Below are 24,166 nucleotides of genomic sequence, written 5' to 3' on the forward strand. Positions count from 1 at the left end.
ATCTGTTACTTGATTCAAGTTAAGCATGTTTTCTCTTTGATCCTCAACAAGGATTGCAATTAGTCCCTTCTAGCATATACAGGAATACCTGACAGTTTTGTTTGCACAGTGCAATGTACCATGACTATTATGGTAAAAAAAACTCCACTTAGAGTAAAAAAAAAAAAAAAATCAGAAGAGGAAAATAACTGTTTCAGCCAAGATCACACAGCTTGGAAGTATTGTGGCAGAGCAAGAACTAGATTGTAGGTATATATGACAAACCCAAGTTTTGCCGATTACACCTCAAAATTCTCCAAATGAGTCTTCAACAGTACTTGAACCAAGAACTTCCAGATGTTCAAGCTGGATTTAGAAAAGGGAGAGGAACCAGAGATCAAATTGCCAGCATCTGTTGGATCATAGAAAAAGCAAGAGAGTTCCAGAAAAACATCTACTTCTGCTTTATTGACTACAACAGAGCCTTTGTCTGTGTGGATCACAACAAACTGTGGAATATTCTTAAAGAGATAGGAATACTAGACCACCTTAGCTGCCTCCTGAGAAATCTGTATGCAGGTCAAGAAGCAACAGTTACAACCAGAAGTGGAACAATGGACTGGTTCCAAATTGGTAAAGGAATACATCAAGGCTGTATATTCTCACCCTGCTTATTTAACTTATATGCAGAGTACATCATGAGAAACGCTGGGCCTGATGAAGTACAAGCTGGGATCAAGATTGCCGGGAGAAATCTCAATAACCTCAGATATGCAGATGACACCACCCTTATGGAGGAAGTGAATAGGAACTGAAGAGCCTCTTGATGAAAGTGAAAGAGGAGAGTAAAAAAGCTGGCTTAAAACTCAACATTCAAAACTAAGATCATTGCATCAGGTCCCATCATTTCATGGCAAATAGATGGGAAAACAATGGAAACACTGATAGTTTTTTTTTTTTTTTTTTGGCTCCAAAATCATTGCAGATGGTGACTGCAGCCATGAAATTAAAAGACACTTGCTCCTTGGAAGAAAAGCTATGACTAACTGAGACAGCATATTAAAAAGCAGAGACATCACTTTGCCAACAAAGGTCTGTCTAGTCAAAGCTATGATTTTTCCAGGAGTCATGTATGGATGTGAGAGCTGAACCATAAAGAAAGCTGATACCGAAGAATTGATGCTTTTGAACTGTGGTGTTGGAAAAGACTTCTGAGAGTCTGTTGGACTGCAAGATCAAACCAGTCCATCCTAAAGGAAATCAGTCCTGAATATTGATTGGAAGGACTGATGCTAAAGCTGAAACTCCGATACTTTGGCCACCAAAGTGGCCAAAGCAAAGAGCTGACTTATTTGAAAAGAGCCTGATGCTGGGAATGACTGAAGGCAGGAGGAGAAGTGGATGTCAGAGGATGAGATGGTTGGATGGCATCACCGACTTGAAGGACATGAGTCTGAGTAAGCTCTGGGAGTTGGTGATGGACAGGGAAGCCTGGTGTGCTGCAGTCCATGGGGGTCACAAAGAGTCAGACATGACTGAGCAACTGAACTGAATAGGGAGGATGATGATCAATTCTAAATGAAGATACTCTAAATCTTGTTCAGAGTTCTGTCATCAGAAGATGTTAAACATGGAAAAGAGATTTACAACAATTTATTCTGGTGCTCTTCTGTCAAGAAGAGAAACACAGACTGAGAAAGTTTAGTGGACTTACCTCAAATTCAGTAACCCATTATTGGAGTGGGTTCATGCATAGATGGACTCTCAAGGCCCCTGACAATCTCTCTGGTGAATCTTTGTGGTGTTCTGATTTCACAGCACGAGAATGCTTTATGTCTTCCCACATACAGATATGCCAGTGAAACTGCAAGAAGGGAGGCTTTAAAATGAACCTTTTAAATTTCATTCTTTAGTACGTGTATGAGCAGAATGCAAATAGTGTCAATTTCATTATCTTTCGCACAAAATGTTCCCTTCTCAGGGCCAAATCAGGGGTAGGAGATATGGAACTGTGCCCCAAGTACCTCAAGGGCAGCTGGCCACTTCTATTTCCAGATCCCAAACACCTGCATTTCTCAAAAGCTGGGGCTGTTTCTGAAGAGACGTTTGGAAGTCATCAATATACTGCTTACTTACTGTGGATTTGAGAACCTTGAAATGTCAAGTTTTAGCTTCAGGCCACGTTGGATTTGTGAGCCCTCATACTGATGGGTGATGAGATCATTTACATTGGATTATACCTCTGGTGTGTGAGCAATTCAGTAAGTGATGAATACACTGGAATTACTGCAGTGCGTCTGCTGGATACTTTTATAAAATAGCTCTCTCATCTCACCTCCTAGGTGTGCAGTCTTCAATCAGGAAACATATTTGAAGCAAGAAATCAGTTCTCAACCTGGGGCTGTATCATCCACTCCTGTCTCTTCTGCAGACTGTAATCTTGTCTACTGACACGCTGCAGAGTAGACAACTATAGAACAGGGATTCCTGGCCATCAATAATGCCGTCTGGAAAACACCTCCAAAGTTATGACTGACCGTTTGCTGACAGTTGTTAGGAAATTATGATTAACATGCTGAGAGAGAGACGGAGACAGATCCCTTTCTTTCTTAAATACACAGACATGTCAGGCACTGAGCTAGATTCTTGCAATTCAGTCAGTTGTAATATGAACATGTCCCTGGTTCTCACTGAGTTTTCAAACTACCTGTGATACAGGCGATTTTAATGTGATAAATTCTGCCACAAATTAAATAGAGTGTTAAAGTAGTGAATAGTAAAATAACTTAAGTCAGGAACACCTTTGCAACTTGTTCCTGAAGAAGATACATTTCAATGGACTGTAGAATTGGTCAGGTGAGTATTGGGGTAGAAACATTGAATGTTTCTAAAGAAAAATGCATGCGTGTAGGATTAGGGTAGAAATAAAACCATAACTGCAAGGGAAATGTAAATAGGACAGTAAAAATGGAAATATTCATTCAGGCAATAGTTATGTAGAGTCCTATCCTCTATCAGCTGTTCGCTGTGTAATAAGGATCATTTTGGGTTCAGTTCTACTGGCTTCTACTGGTTCAGTTCTTCGTTCATTCATCAATCCTGTATTCAGTGTTTGGTGTGTTTCTAGCACTATAACGGTCATTGGTCCTTTGAGCTGAAAGCTGGAGATTCATCTAAATTCTTGATATGTTTAAAGTCAACCATTGAGTCAACTAATAGTTTTGATTTGATACCAGTAATAAAAATGTAATTACAGTGGTTTAAACACATAAGGGTTTATTCTCCTTTGTAGGAATCTAAATGTAGCCTGTTGTAGAGAAATAAAAGTTTTCTTTAGTATTTAGTACTCTTGAAAAGCATCTGCCTGCAATGCAGGAGACCTGGGTTTCTATCCCTAGATAGGGAAGATCCCCTGGAGAAGGGAATGACAACCCACTCCAGTATTCTTGCCTGGAAAATTCCATGGGCTGAGGAGCCAGGTGGGCTACTGTCTGTGGGGTCTCAAAGAGACATGACAGAACAACTAACCTTCTTGTAAAAAGCCCTGGCCTCCCCAGTCACAGGTATTGATGTAATATGAAGGTAGGAAATGCTTGCTTTCACTTTCCCTAGGAATATTTTACTCTTTATTACCATGAAGATTTGATTTATAACTATTTGTCTAGTTAATTGCTCTGATCTGAGGGAACTAGTCTGGACTAGGTCTCTAAGTTAAGACCTGAGATGTTAGGAAGACTGGAGGCAATACCTTCTTAGGCATTGCCATTTTAAAGTGGAAATGAGATGAAGAGGAAGAGATGAAGCTCAGAACTTGAAGACATCATTCTCGCTTAAAAGTCACCAGAGATACCCAGTGGTTTCTCTGATCCCTGGAAAGATGTATTTACCTTCTAAAAAGGTTCCCATCCTTTTTCAGAGAGATTATTATCCTATCGGCATAATTTTTCTCCTCCCCTTTCTGGAGGAGTAATGGCTATCTCTTTTCTGAATATAAGTGGAGAAAATCTATTGTCTGTCCCTCCTCTATGCAGTATCCAACTACCAACATTGGATGGTTTGACCTGGCTTTCACCAGGTCACTGCAGGGTTAAGGCCTGGGTAAGTAGAGGTAGGGTGACAGACTTAACTACTACAGAGTAATTAAGAAGAAACCAGTCTGATGATCCACAGAACCTCATGTTACACATTCAAGACAAAATTAATAAACAGTAATATTAAAAACGGAGAAGGCAATGGCAACCCACTCCAGTACTCTTGCCTGGAAAATCCCATGGATGGAGGGGCCTGGTAGGCTGCAGTCCATGGGGTCGCTAGGAGTCGGATACAACTGAGCGACTTCACTTTCACTTTTCACTTTCATGCATTGGAGAAGGAAATGGCAACCCATTCCAGTGTTCTTGCCTGGAGAATCCCAGGGACGGGGGAACCTGGTGGGCTGCCGTCTATGGGGTCGCACAGAGTCGGATACGACTGAAGCGACTTAGCAGCAGCAATATTAAAAACTTAACATTGGTTCAGCCCAGGTATGGTAATACCAGGAAGCCATTAAGAATCCAGGGTTCTTCAATAATTTCTTAGCTTGTGGTTCCTGTTTTCAAGATTATGATATAGCTTCTGGGTCTCTAACTATTATAGTCATATTTCAGGCAAGAATTAAGAGTCCAGAGGTTCAAAATGATTATTTTTAGAAATCTTTCCATGAAACTACTCAGATTTAATTCCTCATCCCCATCTGCAAAGGACACTAAGGAACACAGCATTAGTTTCCCCTGGACAGTATTTAGGGGATCAGTTAATAAAGGAGTATATGGTTGAAAGAGATAAAGCATTTCCTGCCTCCAGTACTTGTGCCTGGAAAATTCCATGGACTGAGGAAATCTGAGGAAATCTAAGGTAATCTGTGATTACCTTAATCACAGATAACATTAGTCTCTCTTTCAACTGTATAATTTAAGAGAGAAGAAAACTGATGGAAAATTGAGTCATTTAGCACAAACACGTTACTTTCCTGGAAATTTTAAGGCCACAGGTAGGTACAGTGGGTTGATTAAGGACATAACATTTCATGACAATGAATGATTGCCATCCCAACTGATTTTTCTGTAACAATCTTTGTTTTCCCTGCAGATTTCCATATTTTCAAGTATTGGCTAGTTTAGTAGAAAAAGTAGTGTTTCCACAAGACTACCTGTGAACATGTATTTCAACATGCCAATACACATCACAGTAAATAAAAAATGGGGGAGTGGAAGTATTTTTCATATTTCACTGTTTCCAGAAAAGTTAGTATTCTTAACATAGTTTTCTTCTGGATCTCTTATTTCAATAATAGTAAATGTGTTAAGGACAGTTTTGACATCTTCGAAAGCATGAGCTGGCCAGATTGCAGCTAAAGTCAGAACATTCCACTTAATCAGTCTTTTTTGAACTATAGTTATTAATTCTTTTATGCATTGAGCATTTTGTTGGGGACTCCTCTGTGTCAGGCATTGTGTTAGATATCTGCTTTAACTAGGTGACTCGTAGCTCTTGTTAACAAGGGTAATGCCAGATGCTCATGAACACTTTGTCTTCAGACAGTTAGTGTTATTTATTAACCTAAGTTCAACCATCTCCACAAAACTGTATTATTAAATGATGAGTGAAATCTCAGATCTTATTTGCAATCTGCATCGTGGGCCGTGTACCCCTGATATTATACTGGCCTTTCCAGTCCAGCATTTGAATTAGGTCGTGGTAGAGTGTTGATGCAATGATCATGTTAGATATTTAAAAGTGAAAATATGATAACCTGCCTTGGTTAATAGATTTATTATTAGCAGTCCACTTTTCATGCCTACTAAAAACAAGCTTAATATTAAGTGGTGTAGAAAGAAAAGCATGATGGTATAAACTTGATTTCAACTGTTCTGAAGCTATGCAGTATTGGATGTTACTTGAACTTTCTGATCTTTTGCTCCTCAAAAAAAAAATAGAGAAAAGAGGGACAGAAAAGAGAGTGAAAGACACAGATTTAGAGAACAAACTAGAGGTTCCTAGTGGGGAAAGGCAAGGGGAGTGAGGGGTATGGGATTAAGAGAGACAAACTGCTATGTATACAATATTAATAAGTGGCAGGGTATTATTGTACAGTACAAGGAAATATAGTCATTATTTTGTAATAATTTTAAATAAAGTATAAACCTAAAAATATTGAGTCACTATTTTATATACTAAAACTATAATAATATTGTCAGTTGACTATATTTCAATTAAAAAAAGGAAAGAGGGAGAAGAGGGAAGGGGAGACTAACTTTCTCATGAGCTATTATTGAGAATTAATATGAGGTTTTATGAAAATTGAAAATAAGATTTAGAAAATGTTTATTAGATTATGAAACAAATTTTAGACCCTCAATTAATGGTAGCATTTATTCTAGCACTTTCTAACCCTCCCCTCCTTCCTTCCCTCCCCCATTCCTTCCCTCTCCCACTTCCTTCCTTCCCTACCTCTTTCCTTTTTTCCCCCACTCTTCTTCCTTAAAAGAAATACTACACATGTAGTTTTATTTCCTCTTTCATCTTTTAATGGAGTTACGATGTATAGTATCAAAATCTTAACTGAAAAGGCATATGGAAGGACAGGGAAGTTTCATAAATTACAGAGTCAGACTTGGTAAAATTGACGCCTCTCCATCTCTCTGCACATGCAGTCAACCTCCTATAACTGTTCTCAGTTCTTTGTTTCCCTACCCCACTTCTTTTCTCTTTTCTTTCTCCCTTTTCACTTTTCTTAGTTGCACTAACTATTTCTTTCAAAGGCATGCCATTTATCTTTGTCTTAATGGTGTTAAAGTTATTAACAAAGGAAGCAGTAAAAGTTGGGTAGTTTGTATGTATTACATTGAAAATCTTTGTTCTGTCTGCCAAGGCTGAACAATCCTAACTGATCTTAATCTGGAAATCAAATTGCCTCCCATTCCTTCTGCATGTGAAGAAGTGTTGTCTTTGGCATGGTTTGTAATCCCACTGAAGTCTTTAGAACCAAATAAAAGTCAATTCAGGCAGACAATTATCTATTATTTCTGTCTCTTTCACACCCTATCTGGTATCTTTGCTTAAGACTGCATAGTCTAAAGGTTAGACGGATATCTTAATGGCAAAGAATAATATGATTTTGAGCTCTCCTGGAAAATGACCAGAAAACAAATTAAGGATTTGGTGGTAGTCTTAGTTTGTCCTGCTCTTTCCTGTTTTGCTGTTTCACTTCAGCTGAGGCAGCTCAACAGTTCTGTCTTCACCTCTTCTCAACAGTGGAGAGTAAATAAATAGCAAAAGCTCACAGGGTTGTTAAAAGGAATGTATCAACTTATTTTTAATAAGGGTTTTTAGGCAAGAGAATTGAGTTCACTGACTTTTACAGTTGTTCTGGGATAAAAATTCATTACTCCCAGTGATACATTTAAGCTACTACGATGCATATTTCAAATGATTCTCCTTCTGAGGAGCCTGATTCTTTCCAAACATTCTACCTTTGTATTTATTCTTTGTATAAGAGTGTTTTTAAATGATGAATAGTTACGACTTCTCTTTCTGCAGAAATTTGAATTTGATAATGAAGATAGGCCTCGTGATTTGCTGTCTGTGGACAGAGACTCCTTTAGACTGAAATAAATTCCCTCAGATCTGAATTTTGCTTTCCTTGGCAGAGGTACCCATGTTCAGGTAGAAATATCTTGGGGAAAAAATAATTAAAATATTTTCTTTTCTTTATATGAGCAACGGGGAAGGTGGAAAGTCAAATAAAATCATAGACTGTATTGTCAAAGAGTGTTTTTATTCAAAGAAAAATAGTTTGTGGTAGTTTGCTTCTCTATGGTAGAGTGTTTGATGATTCTTTTACACTGAGTTCAGTTAGTAACTTCAAAAGTTTTATCATATATTGTGCAACAATCCTTTTCACTTAAACAGTCTAAACTAATTTGTGGATCTTTACACTGGTGGTAGAAAAGGGGTTGGTCAAATTTAAATTCAGTGTGTGTGTATGTATATGATTAATTTAACCTTCAAACCTTTTCTTTCTAATCACAAGTACTTCTTGACTCTTTCAACTGAACTAAATTTGTTGAAATGTTTTGCAAGATAATAACAATGTAATTTGACAAATCAAGACCTTGTATCTGATGCCTCAGGCTTACTAAATTAATGGGATAGTGTCTCTTAAAGTCAGTAACTTTCATCTCAACTCCTGGGGCCTTTTGTAGATCTTTTCCAGCAGTCCTGGAAAGAAGAAGTTCACTTTCTTTTTTAAGGCTCTTGGGGCCAACAGTCTATTTAAGCACTGCCTCTAAGTAACAACTCTCCCATCATAATATTACAGTCATGTATTAGAGGGTGATTTCTCTAATGATGTATTACTCAAAATGTGGTGTCAGTCAGGGTATCAGCAAGGGAGATCATAAAATTTTATTTAACTTTTTGTTAATTCAAAGGTTCCAATACGCTCTAATTTCTTTATTATGCATGGGGAGGGGGGAATGACAGCAACCTCAAAAGCTACAGGCTATTGTTTTCACTGTGTTCAGAAAATATACCTCACCAATGGAGCAAGGAAAAGATTTAAAACCCCCAATTAAAAATGCTTGTAAGACTCACAAGAACAAAAGCACTGAGTGGAGACCATGTAGAATATATCTCAGAGGCAAACAAAGCTTACTGGTCTGGACATTAGGGGAGAAAAACTCAATAATACTATTTTTAGTCTTTCTAATTAAAGCATTTTCAAATAAATTATACTTTTTCATCTGTATACCAAGGAAAATAAATCATTTCTTAATTCCAGAAAGATTCCAAGATGCCATTTTACTAGTGACCCATGGGCTGCATTCTGGGCCCGTTATGGAAGGATGAGCACCAAGCTCTGCCTTCTGTGCAGACCTTTCTGAGACAGGTAGGAATAGCACTGTAACATTGCCATCATGGTGATTTACGAATATGCAAGAATCCACATAAAGCTATTAGCACAGTGCTTGGCACGAAGTAGTAATTCCTCAAAAAATGTTAGCTATTCTTTTTGGTTAATTGCTACTTAGTGTTAAATTAAATCATGAATGACATTTTGCAATAATAATGCATTTGTTAGACTAAATACTACCTTTAAATTCCAATTCAGTTTTAATTCAAAAAGTGTAAGTCACTTCATATTAGTAAAGGTTCTTTTACAATATTATTCCTTAGAATGTAAATGGAAACTCATGACACTCAATTATTCCAAAAATTCAATACTAAAATGTTATTCATGCTTAAATTATCTGGCTTCATCTGACAGGAATGCATTTTATCTGAATTATCAGATCAATTATCTTGATTTCTGCACTCAACTCTGCAAGCACACACGTACTCTGTGTCCTCTGTGTGGTGCGATTGGATTTCTTCAGGTTGAAGTGTGACCCAGTTAGCTTCCAACCAGGCACTTAAGGCCTGTTCTGAGAGGAGGCCTTTGAAGCCTGTTGTCCATTTCTGAAATAGTTCTAGCCTTTTAGAAATGTGACAATTAGTGATTGCAGAGACAGAACACAATTATTGAAATATGCTTAGGAAAACTTCCTCTAAACCAAAGAAATGTATACTCACAGTGCTCCCATTGTGAGTTAATCTGCAAACTCTGTTTTGTAACTTTCGTTGTTTGAAATTTTATTTATTTTAAAGAAAACCTCTTTTCATCCAAGCAGTAATATTTATTTCCCTGTTTTCTAGGTGATAGCTCAAGGGGAAATTGAATTGGCCATTCAGTCCCAGGTGAGCAGTGAGCCAGACCTTGAAAGTATGGCATATTTTAGGGTAGACTCAAGAAGAAAGGAACATAACAAGCAAATCTTCTCAATAGGAGTTTAAATATTCATGATTTGCTTATTAAAACATTTTTAAAATTGTGTCTCTGAGCATCAGGTTCTTAATATGCAGAACAAAAGAGCAAAGTACTGAAAACAACAAGCATATTGTCATGGAATGTGCTTAAAATATCTCAAAGCTAAAGCTTAGTGTTTTTAGTATGTATTTGATACATCAAAACTTTCTTCAGAAACTAGAATATAAATATATATATATATATATATATATGCTGTGCTTAGTCACTCAGTTCTGTCTGACTCTTAGTGACCCCATGGACTGTAACCCGCCAAGCTTCTCTGTCCATGGGGAGAACTGAAGTGGGTTGCCATGCCTTCCTCCAAGGGTCTTCGCAACCCAGGGATCAAATCCAGGTCTCCTGCATTACAGGCAGATTCTTTACTGTCTGAGCCACCAGGGAAGCCCATATAAATTGTGTGTATGTGTGTGTGTGTATATATATATATACACACACATATATAATTATGCTTTGAGACTTAATCTTTAAAAATCAACATGTGTTGGGAGAGAGAAAAGTCATGCAATTTGTAATAACAATGGATAAAAGGCCTCAGGCTGTGGTCATAAATTTTATGGGTCATCTTGACTCGCCAAGGGGTGCCCAGATTAGATATGACTTGTGGGTGTGTCTGTGAGAGTGTTTCTGGTGGAGATTAGCATCTGAATTGCTGGACTCACTAAAGTAGACTGCCCTCTCCAACATGAGTGATCATCATCTAACTCATTGAAAGTCTGAATAGACCAAAAGGCTGAGGAAGGAAGAATTTGCCCTGTTTTCCTGCCTCACTGCTTGAACTGAGCCATCTCATCTCTGGTGCTTTAACTCAGATCACTCTATTGGCTCCTCTGGTTCTCAAACCTTTGAACTCAGACTGAATTACACCCCCCCCCCCCGCCCCAGCTTTCCTGGATCTCCAGTTTGCAGATGGCAGACTGATTATATATATCTCTATATATCTATATATCTATATCTTTGCTGGTTCTTTGGGGAACCCTGACTAATGCACAGATTTATTACATTAACATGTATAATTATAGATTCAATTAGAAGAGGTTACTCAACCATGGGAAAAGAGAGTAAATGCAAACCTTGGTGATGCCCAATGAACCTTCAGTCAAGAGATTTGCAATATTCTACTTCCATGTGGTCATGTATGGATGTGAGAGTTGGACTGTGAAGAAAGCTGAACGCTGAAGAATTGATGCTTTTGAACTGTGGTGTTGGAGAAGACTCTTGAGAGTTCCTTGGACTACAAGGAGATCCAACCAGTGCCTTCTGAAGGAGATCAGTCCTGGGATTTCTTTGGAAGGAATGATGCTAAAGCTGAAGCTCCAATACTTTGGCCACCTCATGCGAAGAGTTGACTCATTGGAAAAGACTCTGATGCTGGGAGGGATTGGGGGGCAGCAGGAGAAGGGGACGACAGAGGATGAGATGGCTGGATGGTATCACCAACTCGATGGACATGAGTCTCAGTGAACTCTGGGAGTTGGTGATGGACAGGGAGGCCTGGCATGCTGCGATTCATGGGGTCAAAAAGAGTTGGATACAACTGAGTGACTGAACTGAACTTCCATTATAAAGTCATTTACAATATGGGGTAGATTTAATAACTCAGGTTAATACCAATGATCCCAGTGTGTTAAACCAACCTCAGCAGAAAGTAGCTAGAAATAACTAACAGGATGTCTAAGGATTTAAATGCACCCAACTGTATTTATTTAACTTATATGCAGAGTACATCATGAGAAACGCTGGACTGGAAGAAACACAAGCTGGAATCAAGATTGCCGGGAGAAATATCAATAACCTCAGATATGCAGATGACACCACCCTTATGGCAGAAAGTGAAGAGGAACTAAAAAGCCTCTTGATGAAAGTGAAAGTGGAGAGTGAAAAAGTTGGCTTAAAGCTCAACATTCAGAAAACGAAGATCATGGCATCTGGTACCATCACATCATGGGAAATAGATGGGGAAACAGTGGAAACAGTGTCAGACTTTATTTTTCTGGGCTCCAAAATCACTGCAGATGATGACTGCAGCCATGAAATTAAAAGACGCTTACTCCTTGGAAGGAAAGTTATGACCAACCTAGATAGCATACTGAAAAGCAGAGACGTTACTTTGCCAACAAAGGTTCGTCTAGTCAAAGCTATGGTTTTTCCTGTGGTCATGTATGGATGTGAGAGTTGGACTGTGAAGAAGGCTGAGTGCTGAAGAATTGATGCTTTTGAACTGTGGTGTTGGAGAAGACTCTTGAGAGTCCCTTGGACTGCAAGGAGATCCTACCAGTCCATTCTGAAGGAGATCAGCCCTGGGATTTCTTTGGAAGGAATGATGCTAAAGCTGAAACTCCAGTACTTTGGCCACCTCATGCGAAGAGTTGACTCATTGGAAAAGACCCTGATGCTGGGAGGGATTGGGGGCAGGAGGAGAAGGGGACGACAGAGGATGAGATGGCTGGATGGCATCACTGACTCAATGGACATGAGTTTGAGTGAACTCCGGGAGTTGGTGATGGACAGGGAGGGCTGGCGTGCTGTGATTCATGGGGTCGCAAAGAGTCAGACACAACTGAGCGACTGATCTGATCTGATCTGATCTGAACTGTATTTATCCATGTCAAGGGAACCCATCAACTAAAGAAAGACCCTCAACTCTGGGTGAGAGGAACAGATATAGTTCTGAAGGACCCACAAAGGTGGTAAGAAAGGAAGAAGCAATTTTAAATACCTGACTCCCAGAAATGTCAATGCTTGATCATCACAAGCATCTGGTAAAAATTTCCTGCCCTTCTTCTCATCTCTCTTTATACTTTGCTTTTACCCTAGAGATACAAAGCAAAACAAAACTGTGGTTAGGAAGATTGGAAATAAGAGTTTGATATGGTTGGGGTTTTCCTGGCTGCGTGCTTCCTACATAGAGCAGGAATAAGAGATTTGGAGTTTTGATTATTACATGAGACTAAACATTTCAATAACAGAAGCGTGGGTAGATTTGCAACCTGAAAGACTGAAGACCTACAAACTGAAAGACTATAGAATGACTAAGGAAGTCAGGGAGCTAGTTGAATTTATTTTCAGGCCAGAGAAAGAATACTCTAGAAATAAATGTGAAGGCATAGTAGAAGGCAAAATAAAGTTGCTTTCTATTTGACATAATACACACAGAAGGTGATGGAAGTATATTGAAAGGAAACAGGGTGATGAAGGGAGAGAGGACATTTTTCATAAACTATGTGCCAGGCCTAATGGATAACTGAAATGGTATTTTAGACGGTACTGCATCTTCACTGGCCAACTGATGTTTTGAGTAGCCTTCTGTTACCTCCATTCAACTTCTTTGTTTAGATTTGGTGCTAGTGTTTTTACTAGTCACTGATGGCTTCTCTGTATCTGTTTGTTTACTTGATGGCTTCTGCTTATTCATAATTCCACCTCCCTACTACTTCCTTTGTGTCTCTTGACTGCTGTTAACCTTTCTGCCTATGCCCCACTCTTTCTTTTTTATTGTGCAAATGCCCAAAGAGGTAGCTGAGTGGCCTTGTTTATGAGCACAGAGCCTTCTTTTTGAGCTTAGTTCTTGTGACAGAGTACTTCATAGACCACTGTCAATACCATAGAGGTGCAATGTTCAGTACGACAGCCACTAGCCACAGGCGATCACTGAGTAGTTGAAATATGGCTAGTGTGAGCCGAGATGTGGTGGAATTATAAAATGTACACATGACTTTTAAGACTTCCAGTGGACAAAATGCTGTCAGTATCTCATTAATAAATTTTATATTGACCACATAAAAGCATACATTTGATTACATAAAGTGATATTATAAAATTTTGAAACAAAATATATATTAAATTAATTTCACTTATTTATTTTTATTTTTTAATGCAGCTATTAGAAATTCTAAAATAACGTATATGATTTGCATGTGTGATTTATACCACATGTATCTGTTGTACTGATATCTTTCCTTTTAATCCTAGACCAGTTATCAAATCGTAATAGTGCAGAACAGGTCACACTTTGATTAAGGAATTACTTCTAGACACATTTTTTGAAAACTAATCCATATTTCATGGATTCCTCTTAAGAGAGAATAAAGTTTATTTTTTACCATTAATACATATAATGCAACATATTTTCTATATTAGATGCTATTCTATGCATGTGTGCTAATGCTCATTCACGTCTCTTTGGGACCCCATGGTCTGTAGCCCACCAGGCCTCTCTGGGTATGGAATTCTCCAGGCAAGAATACTGGAGTTGTTTTCCATTTCTTTCTCCAGGGGATCTTCCTAACCCAGTGATCAAACTCACATCTCCTGAGTCTCCAGCACTGGGAGGCAGGTTCTTTACCACTTTACCACCTGGGAATCCCAGATGCTATTTTATAGTACTTTCAAAGTTTTTTCACAGATATTATCCTTTTATCTTTACAAATGACTCTGTCCCTTTGCAGATGAGAGAACTGGAATTCAGAGAGGAAAAAAACAAAAAAAATGTTACCCCATGGACAGATGTATATGGTGGAACCTGGTGGCTCAGACATTAAAGAATCTGCCTGCAATGTCGGAGACTTGAGTTTGATCCTTGCAGAAGGGAATGACAACACAGTTCAGTATTCTTGCCTGGAGAATTCTATGGACAGAAGAGTCAGATGGGCTGCACTCCATGATGGTTGCAACGAGTCAAACAACTGAGCAACCAACACTTTCAATTGTCATATATATAGTAGAACCAAAAATACATCCCCAGTTCACTAGCATTATGGAGTTTGTCTTTTGAGACAGGCCAGTCTGGATTTGTGTAGTGTATCTGCTACTTACTAGCTTGTGACCTTGGAGGAAGTTACTAATTTGTTTGTTTGTTTTTTAATCACATAGTGGTAGTAGAAGGAGTGAAAAATACTGGCAAACAGTTGCTGCCTAACAATGATCATTTACAGCCAATTCCAAACCTGTGTTTCTCAACAGAGATAGCTAAACAAAACTTATTAGAGATAAAAGCGTTAGATTTTTAAAATACATTCGTTTCTACATAGTGGCATAACATGTTCATCCATCTGTTAAGGGATATTCTCTGAATATTCAATTTTTAAACATTTTAGTTTGTATTATGAAAACATAAAAGTAAGTCATCAGTTTTGATGTGTGATAATTTGGAGGTAGAAATTGAAAAATTTATCTTTCATATTTTAGTCTGGATTAGTGATATGGCATTATTGTCTGGGGAAAAGGGAAATATTTTCACGAAAACTAAAACCACCCTAAAAAGATGCAAATATGTCTATTACTTAATCTGAACCAGTTTATTTAACCTGTGTGTGTATCTATCTGCTGCATCGTCACCACTGTTTCCTTTAAATTTCTTTAAGTTTCCTTTAAATTTCCTTCCTAAACATTTCTTAGGACTTGCCTTGTTTCAGTGAATGATACCATAATTGTGCTAGTCACTCCTGAACAAAATGGTCGTCATCTGATTTTCTCTTCTTTTTTTTTTCACTCATTGGGTTTAATTAATTGTGAGGTTCTGCAGTCTCTGTCTCAGCAATATCTACCAAATTTGTCTTACCACATTAACTCTCAGACAGCTCTTGAGCTGCCTTAATTCAAGTTTCCAACATTCCTCATCTGGATTATGGCAGTAGTTTTCTAAATCTACTTTCAGCTTCCCTTCATATCCACCTCCAAATATCCTTTTCACTGAGCCTATGGCACTATTACTAAAACCCAATACTAGTTTTATAAAATACAGTTCTCTCCTTCATCTATGTATTCTCAAACATTCATCTTTATCTATAGAAATAAGGCCAAGTTTCTTAACATGTCAGGGATGCAGCATGAATGCCCCTTTCTTGTTGTTTAGTCCCTAAGTTGTATCCAACCATTTATGACCCCATGGACTGTAGGCCACCAGGCTCCTCTGTCCATGGGATTTCCCAGACAAGAATACTGGAGTGGGTTACCATTTACTTCTCTAGGGGATCTTCTCAATCCAGGAATTGAACCCAAGTCTCCTGCATTCCAGGTGAGTTCTTCATCACTGAGCCGCCAGGGAAACCCTTATATTTATTTATTTTTCTTGGGGTATAATTGCTTTACAATGTTGTATTAATTTCTGCTGTACAGTGAAGTGAATCAACTATATGTATACATGTATCCCCTGCCTTGTGGACCTCCCTCTGCCCTATCCCACCTCTCTAGGTTACCGCAGAGCACTGAGCTGAGCTCCCTGTGCGACACAATAGGTTCTGACTAGCTGGTGGCTAAGAGTCAGACACGACTGAGCGACTTCACTTTCACTTTTCACTTTCATGCATTGGAGAAGGAAATGGCAACCCTCTCCAGTGTTCTTGCCTGGAGAATCCCAGGGACGGCGGAGCCTGGTGGGCTGCCGTCTATGGGGTCACACAGAGTCGGACACGACTGAAGCGACTTAGCAGCAGCAGCAGCAGCAGTGTATATATTGGGCTTTCTAGGTGGCGCTAGTGGTAAAGAACTTCCTTGCCAATGCAGGAGACACGTAAGAGACGTGAGTTCTATCCCTGGGTCAGGAAGATCCCCTGGAGGAGGGCATGGCAACCCACTCCAGTATTTTTGACTGGAAAATCCTTTGGACAAAGGAGCCCGGTGGGTTGTGGTCCATGGCATCGCAAAGAATTAGACACGACTGAAGCAACTTAGAATGCAGTGCATATATGCCATTTCCAATCTCCCAATCATCCCACCCCTCCTGCTCATCCTTGTATCTACAAGTCTGTTCTCCACGTTCTCTGTGTCTCTCTATTCCTGCCCTGCTAATAGGTTCATCTGAACCATTTTTCTAGATTTCACATATACATGTTAATATACGATATTTGTTTTTCTAACTTACCTCACTCTGTATGACACAGTCTAGGTCCATCCACGTCACTATGTATCACCTAGTTTTGTAATTTCACGGCTGAGTAATATTCCATTGTGTATATGTACCGCATCTCATCTCATCTTCCATCATATTCTCACACATACCTTCTGCTTTTACTCGAGTTGTTCCATTAGGTGGAGTAGTTTCCTGAATCTCATATCTCTTAGTCCTGCCTTGTAAACCCTGTTTTAACACTGTTTGTTCTCTATCATTGATATTCTTGTATTTTTGAGTTCCTTTAGTTTTTAACCCAGCAAACCAAATTTTGTACTAATTGAATTATGGATTATTCAGGTGTAGCTCCAGTACTGGCACAATGCATGCTGTACACGTTAAATATTTTTTTGAAATTAATACAAGAATGAATAAATGAATGAATATCAGAGTCTAGTGCTTAAAATTGATTTCACTAGAAAGTGAGTCCAAAACAGTATGGTCTGCTTAGCTACCTATAGGAAACCAGTCAAAACAATTATTTTGGTCCCTTAATTAATTTACTCAAGGTTTGTAAAAAATATCTAAATCATAGGAATTTGGAATGTCTTAAATATTTAAGTTTTATTTTACTTAATCATTGCAGAGACCAGATAGGGGATTTATACTGTGATACTAATGGGGAAATTATATTTATTGTTTTCTTCTTACTCACATGATAGGAAAATGCTAGAAAAGAAAAATGCATGTACTTGGAGTATTCCAGATAAGAAAAATTATTTTTAATCCTTGCATAATAAATTTATCACTGTCTAGATGATTCCCAAATTATTAGAGGAATAACATAAGAGATCTCTGTGTAATAGGAAATATGGTTTAGTGAAGATCTGGAAGATTTTCCTAGATTGTGATAAGCTACTTGAGCAAGTCGGGAGTCTAACAGCTGCCTTTGCCATGATCTAGTTCAAGTTGGGGAATGAAGTCTTACCCTCTAATCCTAGCACCCTCGGGACTACAGGAAATTACAATGATAGAGTGCTCTCTGTTAAGCTAAGGACAACGTGCCTTGGCCTCAGCTCAAGTGATTAACTCATGCTTATTCCTTTAGCTTTAAAAACACCTTATTCTACCTTTCTTCCTATCCCAGTAAACTAAATTTAGTATTTATTAAACAAAAGTTCTTAAAGCAGCTTCTATTTTTTAAAAAGATGTCACAGGGCTTGTGGACAGAAAGGAAGAACTGGCACTCATTGTACATCCCTTTCAAGTCACTCATCACTATCAGAAGGCAGGATGCAATTGTGGAGTGTGCATTTTCCCTTACTTAGGATGGGCATTGTTAGGGATAGTATTATACTAGAGAAGGGTTGGACCAAAGCATTACTTGAACCATAGTGTTTCTTCTGTTGAGTATCTTTATGCAATACATGAATCAAAGGGCGGGGGGGGGGGGGGGAAACAGTGAAGTTTATCAGCTCTCAGGGAATCATCTGAAGGATTAGCAAGAATATTTTAATGCTTCCAGTCCAAAAACAGTCTTAGCTTATGGTCAGAAATGGAATTAAGCATACAGGAGGCAACAGTTAGAACTGGACATGGAATAACAGACTGGTTCCAAATAGGAAAAGGAGTACATCAAGCCTGTATACTGTCACCCTGCTTGTTTAACTTATATGCAGAGTACATCATGAGAAACACTGGGCTGGAAGAAGCACAAGCTGGAATCAAGATTGCTGGGAGAAATATCAATCACCTCAGATTTGCAGATGACACCACCCTTATGGCAGAAAATGAAGAGGAACTCAAAAGCCTCTTGATGAAAGTGAAAGAGGAGAGTGAAAAAGTTGGCTTAAAGCTCAACATTCAGAAAACGAAGATCATCGTATCTGGTCCTATGACTTCATGGGAAATAGACGGGGAAACAGTGGAAACAGTGTCAGACTTTATTTTTTGAGGCTCCAAAATCACTGGAGATGGTGACTGCAGCCATGAAATTAAAAGACGCTTACTCCTTGGAAGGAAAGTTATGACCAACCTAGATAGCACATTGAAAAGCAGAGACATTACTTTGCCAACAAAGGTTCGTCTAGTCAAGGCTATGGTTTTTCCTGTGGTCATGTATGGATGTGAGAGTTGGACTGTGAAGAAAGCTGAGTGCCAAAGAATTGATGCTTTTGAACTGTGGTGTTGGAGAAGACTCTTGAGAGTCCCTTGGACTGCAAGGAGATCCTACCAGTCCATTCTAAAGGAGATCAGCCCTGGGTGTTCTTTGGAAGGAATGATGCTAAAGCTGAAACTCTTAATACTTTGGCCACCTCATGCAAAGAGTTGACTCATTGGAAATCCCTCCCTCCTGGGAGGGATTGGGGGCAGGAGGAGAAGGGGACAACAGAGGATAAGATGGCTGGATGGCATCACCGACTCAGTGGGTGTGAGTTTGAGTGAACTCCGGGAGTTGGTGATGGACAGGGAGGCCTGGCGTGTTACAATTCAGGGGGCCGCAAAGTGTCAGACACGACTGAGTGACTGAACTGAACTGAACCCTAAAAAAAAAAAAATTTGTTAGTAGTAGGAGTCTTTTTAAAAAAAATTAGTTCAATTGCTTCATCTATTAAAGTAATCAATGATTAGCAACATAGGGGGAAAAAGAAAAAAAGATATGGAGCCGTACCTAATGATGAGTATGTGAGTTTAGCTAGCTCTTTGATTCAGAAGAGTACATTCCGAACATAAATGTTCTTTCCTTTCTCATCATCTTCACTTTCCCTATGCCTCATGTGAGACAAACTAAATAATTTTGTTAAGAAACTTTATTTTCAATCAAAAGCAAATATTAGCCTTGATTCTAGTTTTAGTTATGCCCTTTGACTAGATGAGCCTGGGACCATCTTTTGTTGCCTCTGTTTAAATATTCATAATAAGAGGTTCCCCAAATAACTGAGATCCCTAGCATTGAGAACAAGCTCCTGTCTGACATCTAGCCTAATCTGACGGTTCATTTTGGTGGGGTGGAGTCTGGACTGCTGCTGAGAATCCTGAGAGGCAACATGTTGCAGGGAAATGAGTTCCCTATTAGCACCAGGGGAATTTCAGCTAACTCCATTAGTGTCATTGTCATTTAAAACATGCCCACAACCTTGGATTTGGTCCTTGAGCAAGGCTTTACACATTTATAAAGAATCTCATTTGAGGAATTCTCTCAGGCAACTGACTTCTGCAGCCATTAAAGTCCTAGCTTTCTTAGTACAGAGAACTCATTTTGTTTAGTCCTAGCTTTCTTAGTGCAGAGAACTAATTTTGTTTTACATCAACCAAAGTACTATGGCTGAAGCAACGCCTGTCATGATTCGTCCAGCAGTGGCTTGAACACTGGGCTTCCCATGTGGTGCTGGTGATAGAGAACCTGCCTGCCAGTGCAGGAGACATGAGAGATGAAGGTTGAATCCCAGGGTCAGGAAGATCCCCTGGAGGAGGGCATGCAACCCACTCCAGTATTCTTGCTTGGAGAATCCCATGGGCAGAGGACCCTGGTGGGCTGCAGTCCACTGGATCACAAAGAGTCGGACACGACTAACGCAACTTAGCTCCTACGCATGCCTTAAACACTGATGCCCCTTTTACAGCCCTGTTAGTAGAAGCGTTTTCTGGAGAAAAGCTGGGCCTGGGAGGTTGGTATAACCAACTTTTCCTTTTGATATTACAACTCAGATTCCCATTCCTGCACAGTTTTTATTTAACCAAAAGTATTTCCTCTCCAATGGACACTGAGTGAATGAAGTCGCTCAGTCGTGTCCCACTCTTTGTGACCCCCTGGTCACTCATGTGACCAGGCTCCTCCATCTGTGGGATTTTCCAGGCAAGAGTTCTGGAGTGGGTTGCCATTGCCTTCTCCAGAGGATCTTCCTGACCCAGGGATTGAACCCACGTCTTCTGCATTGTAGGCAGACACTTTACTGTCTGAGCCACCAGGGAAGTCCAAGTAAGATTTAATTTGAAATCAGTCTAATGGTGTATAATCAACTGCTTTGATTAATCATGGCTGTTATTCCCACTAAAAGTTTATTATAATAGCAGCAAGTCACAGTCTAAAAGGGATAATAAAAAAAAAAAAGCTTTCACAAATCTGGGATTTAAATGACAAGCTCCTGATTTGTAGTTTCAAGAACTATTTCAGCCTAATTTAAAATAATGTAACAGAAGGAATGTCTCCTACTTTGGGAAAGTTTAAGAGTTAAGCTTTTGAAAAAAGTTTGAGTAATTAGGCTCCTGATTTTCTGAAACATTTCTGCATTCTTTTTGCTTTTTTTTTGGGAAACTTTTCAACCCTGCAAAAACCTAATCTTTGCCCAGCATCCCCACATTCTTTTTCACTTCGCACTAAAAATAAGATCTTTATCTCTATATTAGAAACAGTGAGATACGCATCTCTCTTGGCTTGGCTGTTTCATCTTTCTGGAGGAAAAGCAACCACGCAATTATACACAGCCATAAATTAACTTGACAAGCTGCATGCTGGAACCGCCACCCTCACCGGAGGTGTTTAAGTTGCTCCTGAGTTCCGAGTCTCTTTTTTGCTTCCCGAAGAGCCTTATATGCCCCTGCGGAAATTGTTTTCTTTCTGTTTCAGAGGTACAAACAGTCCGCTCCCTGCCATAGGTTCAGCAGTTACACGCTTCCCTTTCTCAGTGGACTCATTATGCAAAAGACATCACCTCTCTCCTTCTCACAACTCTATCCCCGGTAAGTGGGTGGAGGTCCCCAGTGGGCCATTCATCATCCATTGCAGAGGGCTTGGATACCCAAGTCTGAGAGCTGACTAATTTCATGGCTTTGCAATTTGGGAATGTCTCACTCCTCTCCCAAGTCTCTTCACTACACTTTCATTGTGAATATTATTCTGAAGTCTTGTGATATCCAGAGAGGCTACTCAGGGAATCTAACATATAAGTTAAGTGATAATCCAGTTCATCTGGAAAAAAGTGAAACTATGATTGCCTTTGAGTATGCCTCTGTGTTAAATTTATTATTTGCTTGCTCTCCTAATTAAAGGAAAATGCAATGTGTAATAGCTTTACACTTATTTTACAGTAAGAGTTTGCATACACCTCATACATAATGATATAGATTTTAAAATAAATAAAAGTGAATTTTCATGCCCATCTGATGATCAGTAATGCCATTTCTTTTACCCACCATCAACTACTCTCACTTCAGCATCTTGCTTGATGTTCCTTCTACTGGTTACAAAGTCCTAAAATGGAAAAAAAAAAAAAAAAAATCTGAAGAGAAGCCATCTTGTGATGCCTGGAAGGGCTGTTTCCATTTCACCCATTCTCCACCCGGACTCTGTGTTTAAAGATAGCAGTTCAGTTCTTCTCCTATTTAGATGGACTTTAAGGAGGATGGAGGGAGAATTTTAGCTCCATTGGGCTGCATTAGTGGTGAAAATTGCCCTCAGAAACTGTTTGCTCTGCTCTGAGAGCCCAACAGCCATTCCCAGTATGCCTTCCTCTTTGTGTCCTCCTCCTGTGCAAAACTTTCTCCTTGCCTGGTACACCAGTTCATCAACAGCATCTCCCACTTTTCATTCTTCTCTTTCCTATCTAAGTCTCAATTCTGCAACCTTTGGGGGGAATTTATTATACTCCCCTGTCATCACGGTGCAAATAAAAATGTCAAAGTTGTTAGCAAATGTTTGGGGTAGTAAAACCCATTACAATAAAGGCGCATGTTCTATGGCAAACATCCCAGCCTACACTGCATGAATATGAAACAGCTTACAAAGGACTATTAGAGAGACTAGTTGGAAACCCTATATCAGTAGGAATGTGTTCTACCTGAAGGGAGTTTTCATAAACTCTCTGGGAACATTTGGTTCTTCCTTCTCTGATACTGAAAAAAATCTGAGTATCTCTTTACTTTTTCCCTTCCTAAATTAAGATCTTCTCTTGTGTCAAAGTATCCCAAATTATCTCTTCTGACTCATCTTTCCTCCTGATCCTTTTATTCCTTGAACATTTGTCGTGAGGGTGAAAAAAGTTTGTTTCTTGCTAGGTTATATCTTCCTGGATTACTACAGCATAGTTGATATTAAACTCTTAGTTATTCTTCAACACTGAGTCCCAAAATAAATTGATATTCACCTGTCCAAGTTCAAATTGCAGCTATAATACAATTAATATTTCTTCAGAGAAGGTATTTATATCTTAAAATGAGACACTGAAAGAACCACCAAGTGGTTCTTAGGGCTGCCCTGTTGGCTTTTCCAGACAAGTTTAAGATAGCCTGGTGTATGACCTCGGCAGGTGCTAGCCTAGTTAGAACCACCCAGATTCAGCTCATGTGAACATGGTCATTCCTTTAAGGGCTTCTCGCCTTTGCCTTTGTTATCCATGGATACCTGCTAGTCTAAGATCTTCCTGCCGTCCTCCCTCCCTACTCCTCCATCAAAATTGGAAAATGACTAACACTATTCATTTATACTTTATTGATTACATTTTATCTGAAACTTACTAAAAATTTTACCCTCCAGACAGGCGTTTTCTTTTTTCATCCTCTTCTCTTTAATTTTGGACTAAAGGCTGCCCCACTTTTGCATATGAAAGCAATCTCAAGCATCAGCAAATAGATTTTTCTCTCACTCAGGGACAGTACAGAAGTGTCTCTGAAATCACTCAGCACCTGGTTCCGCAGAAACATCTGATTTTGTCTTTGTAGGATTATTTAGGTGGTGATCAATGAGTTAAAGGAGCTGGTCTCAGTTTTCTTACTCTGATATCTTGATCCAGTCTTCCTTGGGGGTAAGGGTGATGACTCAACAGGAATAGTTATGCTGGGGCAGGTGGAAATACCGACTGAGAACGTCACCCAGAAAGTCCCCATCTCTTATCCCTTTCTAAGTATTTGTCCTTATAAACCAGTAGTTGTGCCAGTTACAGACCTGACTCTTCATTTCTCCCATCAGCAGATTGAGGCCCTACCCTTCCCTCTCTTTCTTTGTTCTATTCCTTATTATCCTGGGCTTCCCCTCTGAGTGAAAACAATATATTTTAACTGCAGGTCTAAAATACATCTGTATCCACTCTCTATAATTTCTACCTGTGGCAAAAATGCTTCCAACAAGATAAGCTTTATTATAACATTGAGTAACTGTAACAAAACATTTAAGGTAATAATTATTGTTGTAGTTTATTTTTTTACTGAAACCTCATTGTAGGTCAGGTATGCTGATAAAGAGTTAATGTGTATAATTCCTACCTCACAGGTAATTGTACACATCAAATAAAATATATATATTTAGCTCCGTATTGGGCATACAGTAATGCTACAAAAGTTGGTTAGTGAATTACCATTATACTCATTCTTATAAAGTTATTAGAATCTGCCTGCAATGAAGGAGATCCCAGTTAGATTCTTGGGTCAGGAAGATCCCCTGGAGAAGGGATAGGCTGCTA

Source organism: Bubalus kerabau, chromosome 4, assembly GCF_029407905.1.
Source record: "Bubalus kerabau isolate K-KA32 ecotype Philippines breed swamp buffalo chromosome 4, PCC_UOA_SB_1v2, whole genome shotgun sequence".
NCBI classification, from domain to species: domain Eukaryota; kingdom Metazoa; phylum Chordata; class Mammalia; order Artiodactyla; family Bovidae; genus Bubalus; species Bubalus kerabau.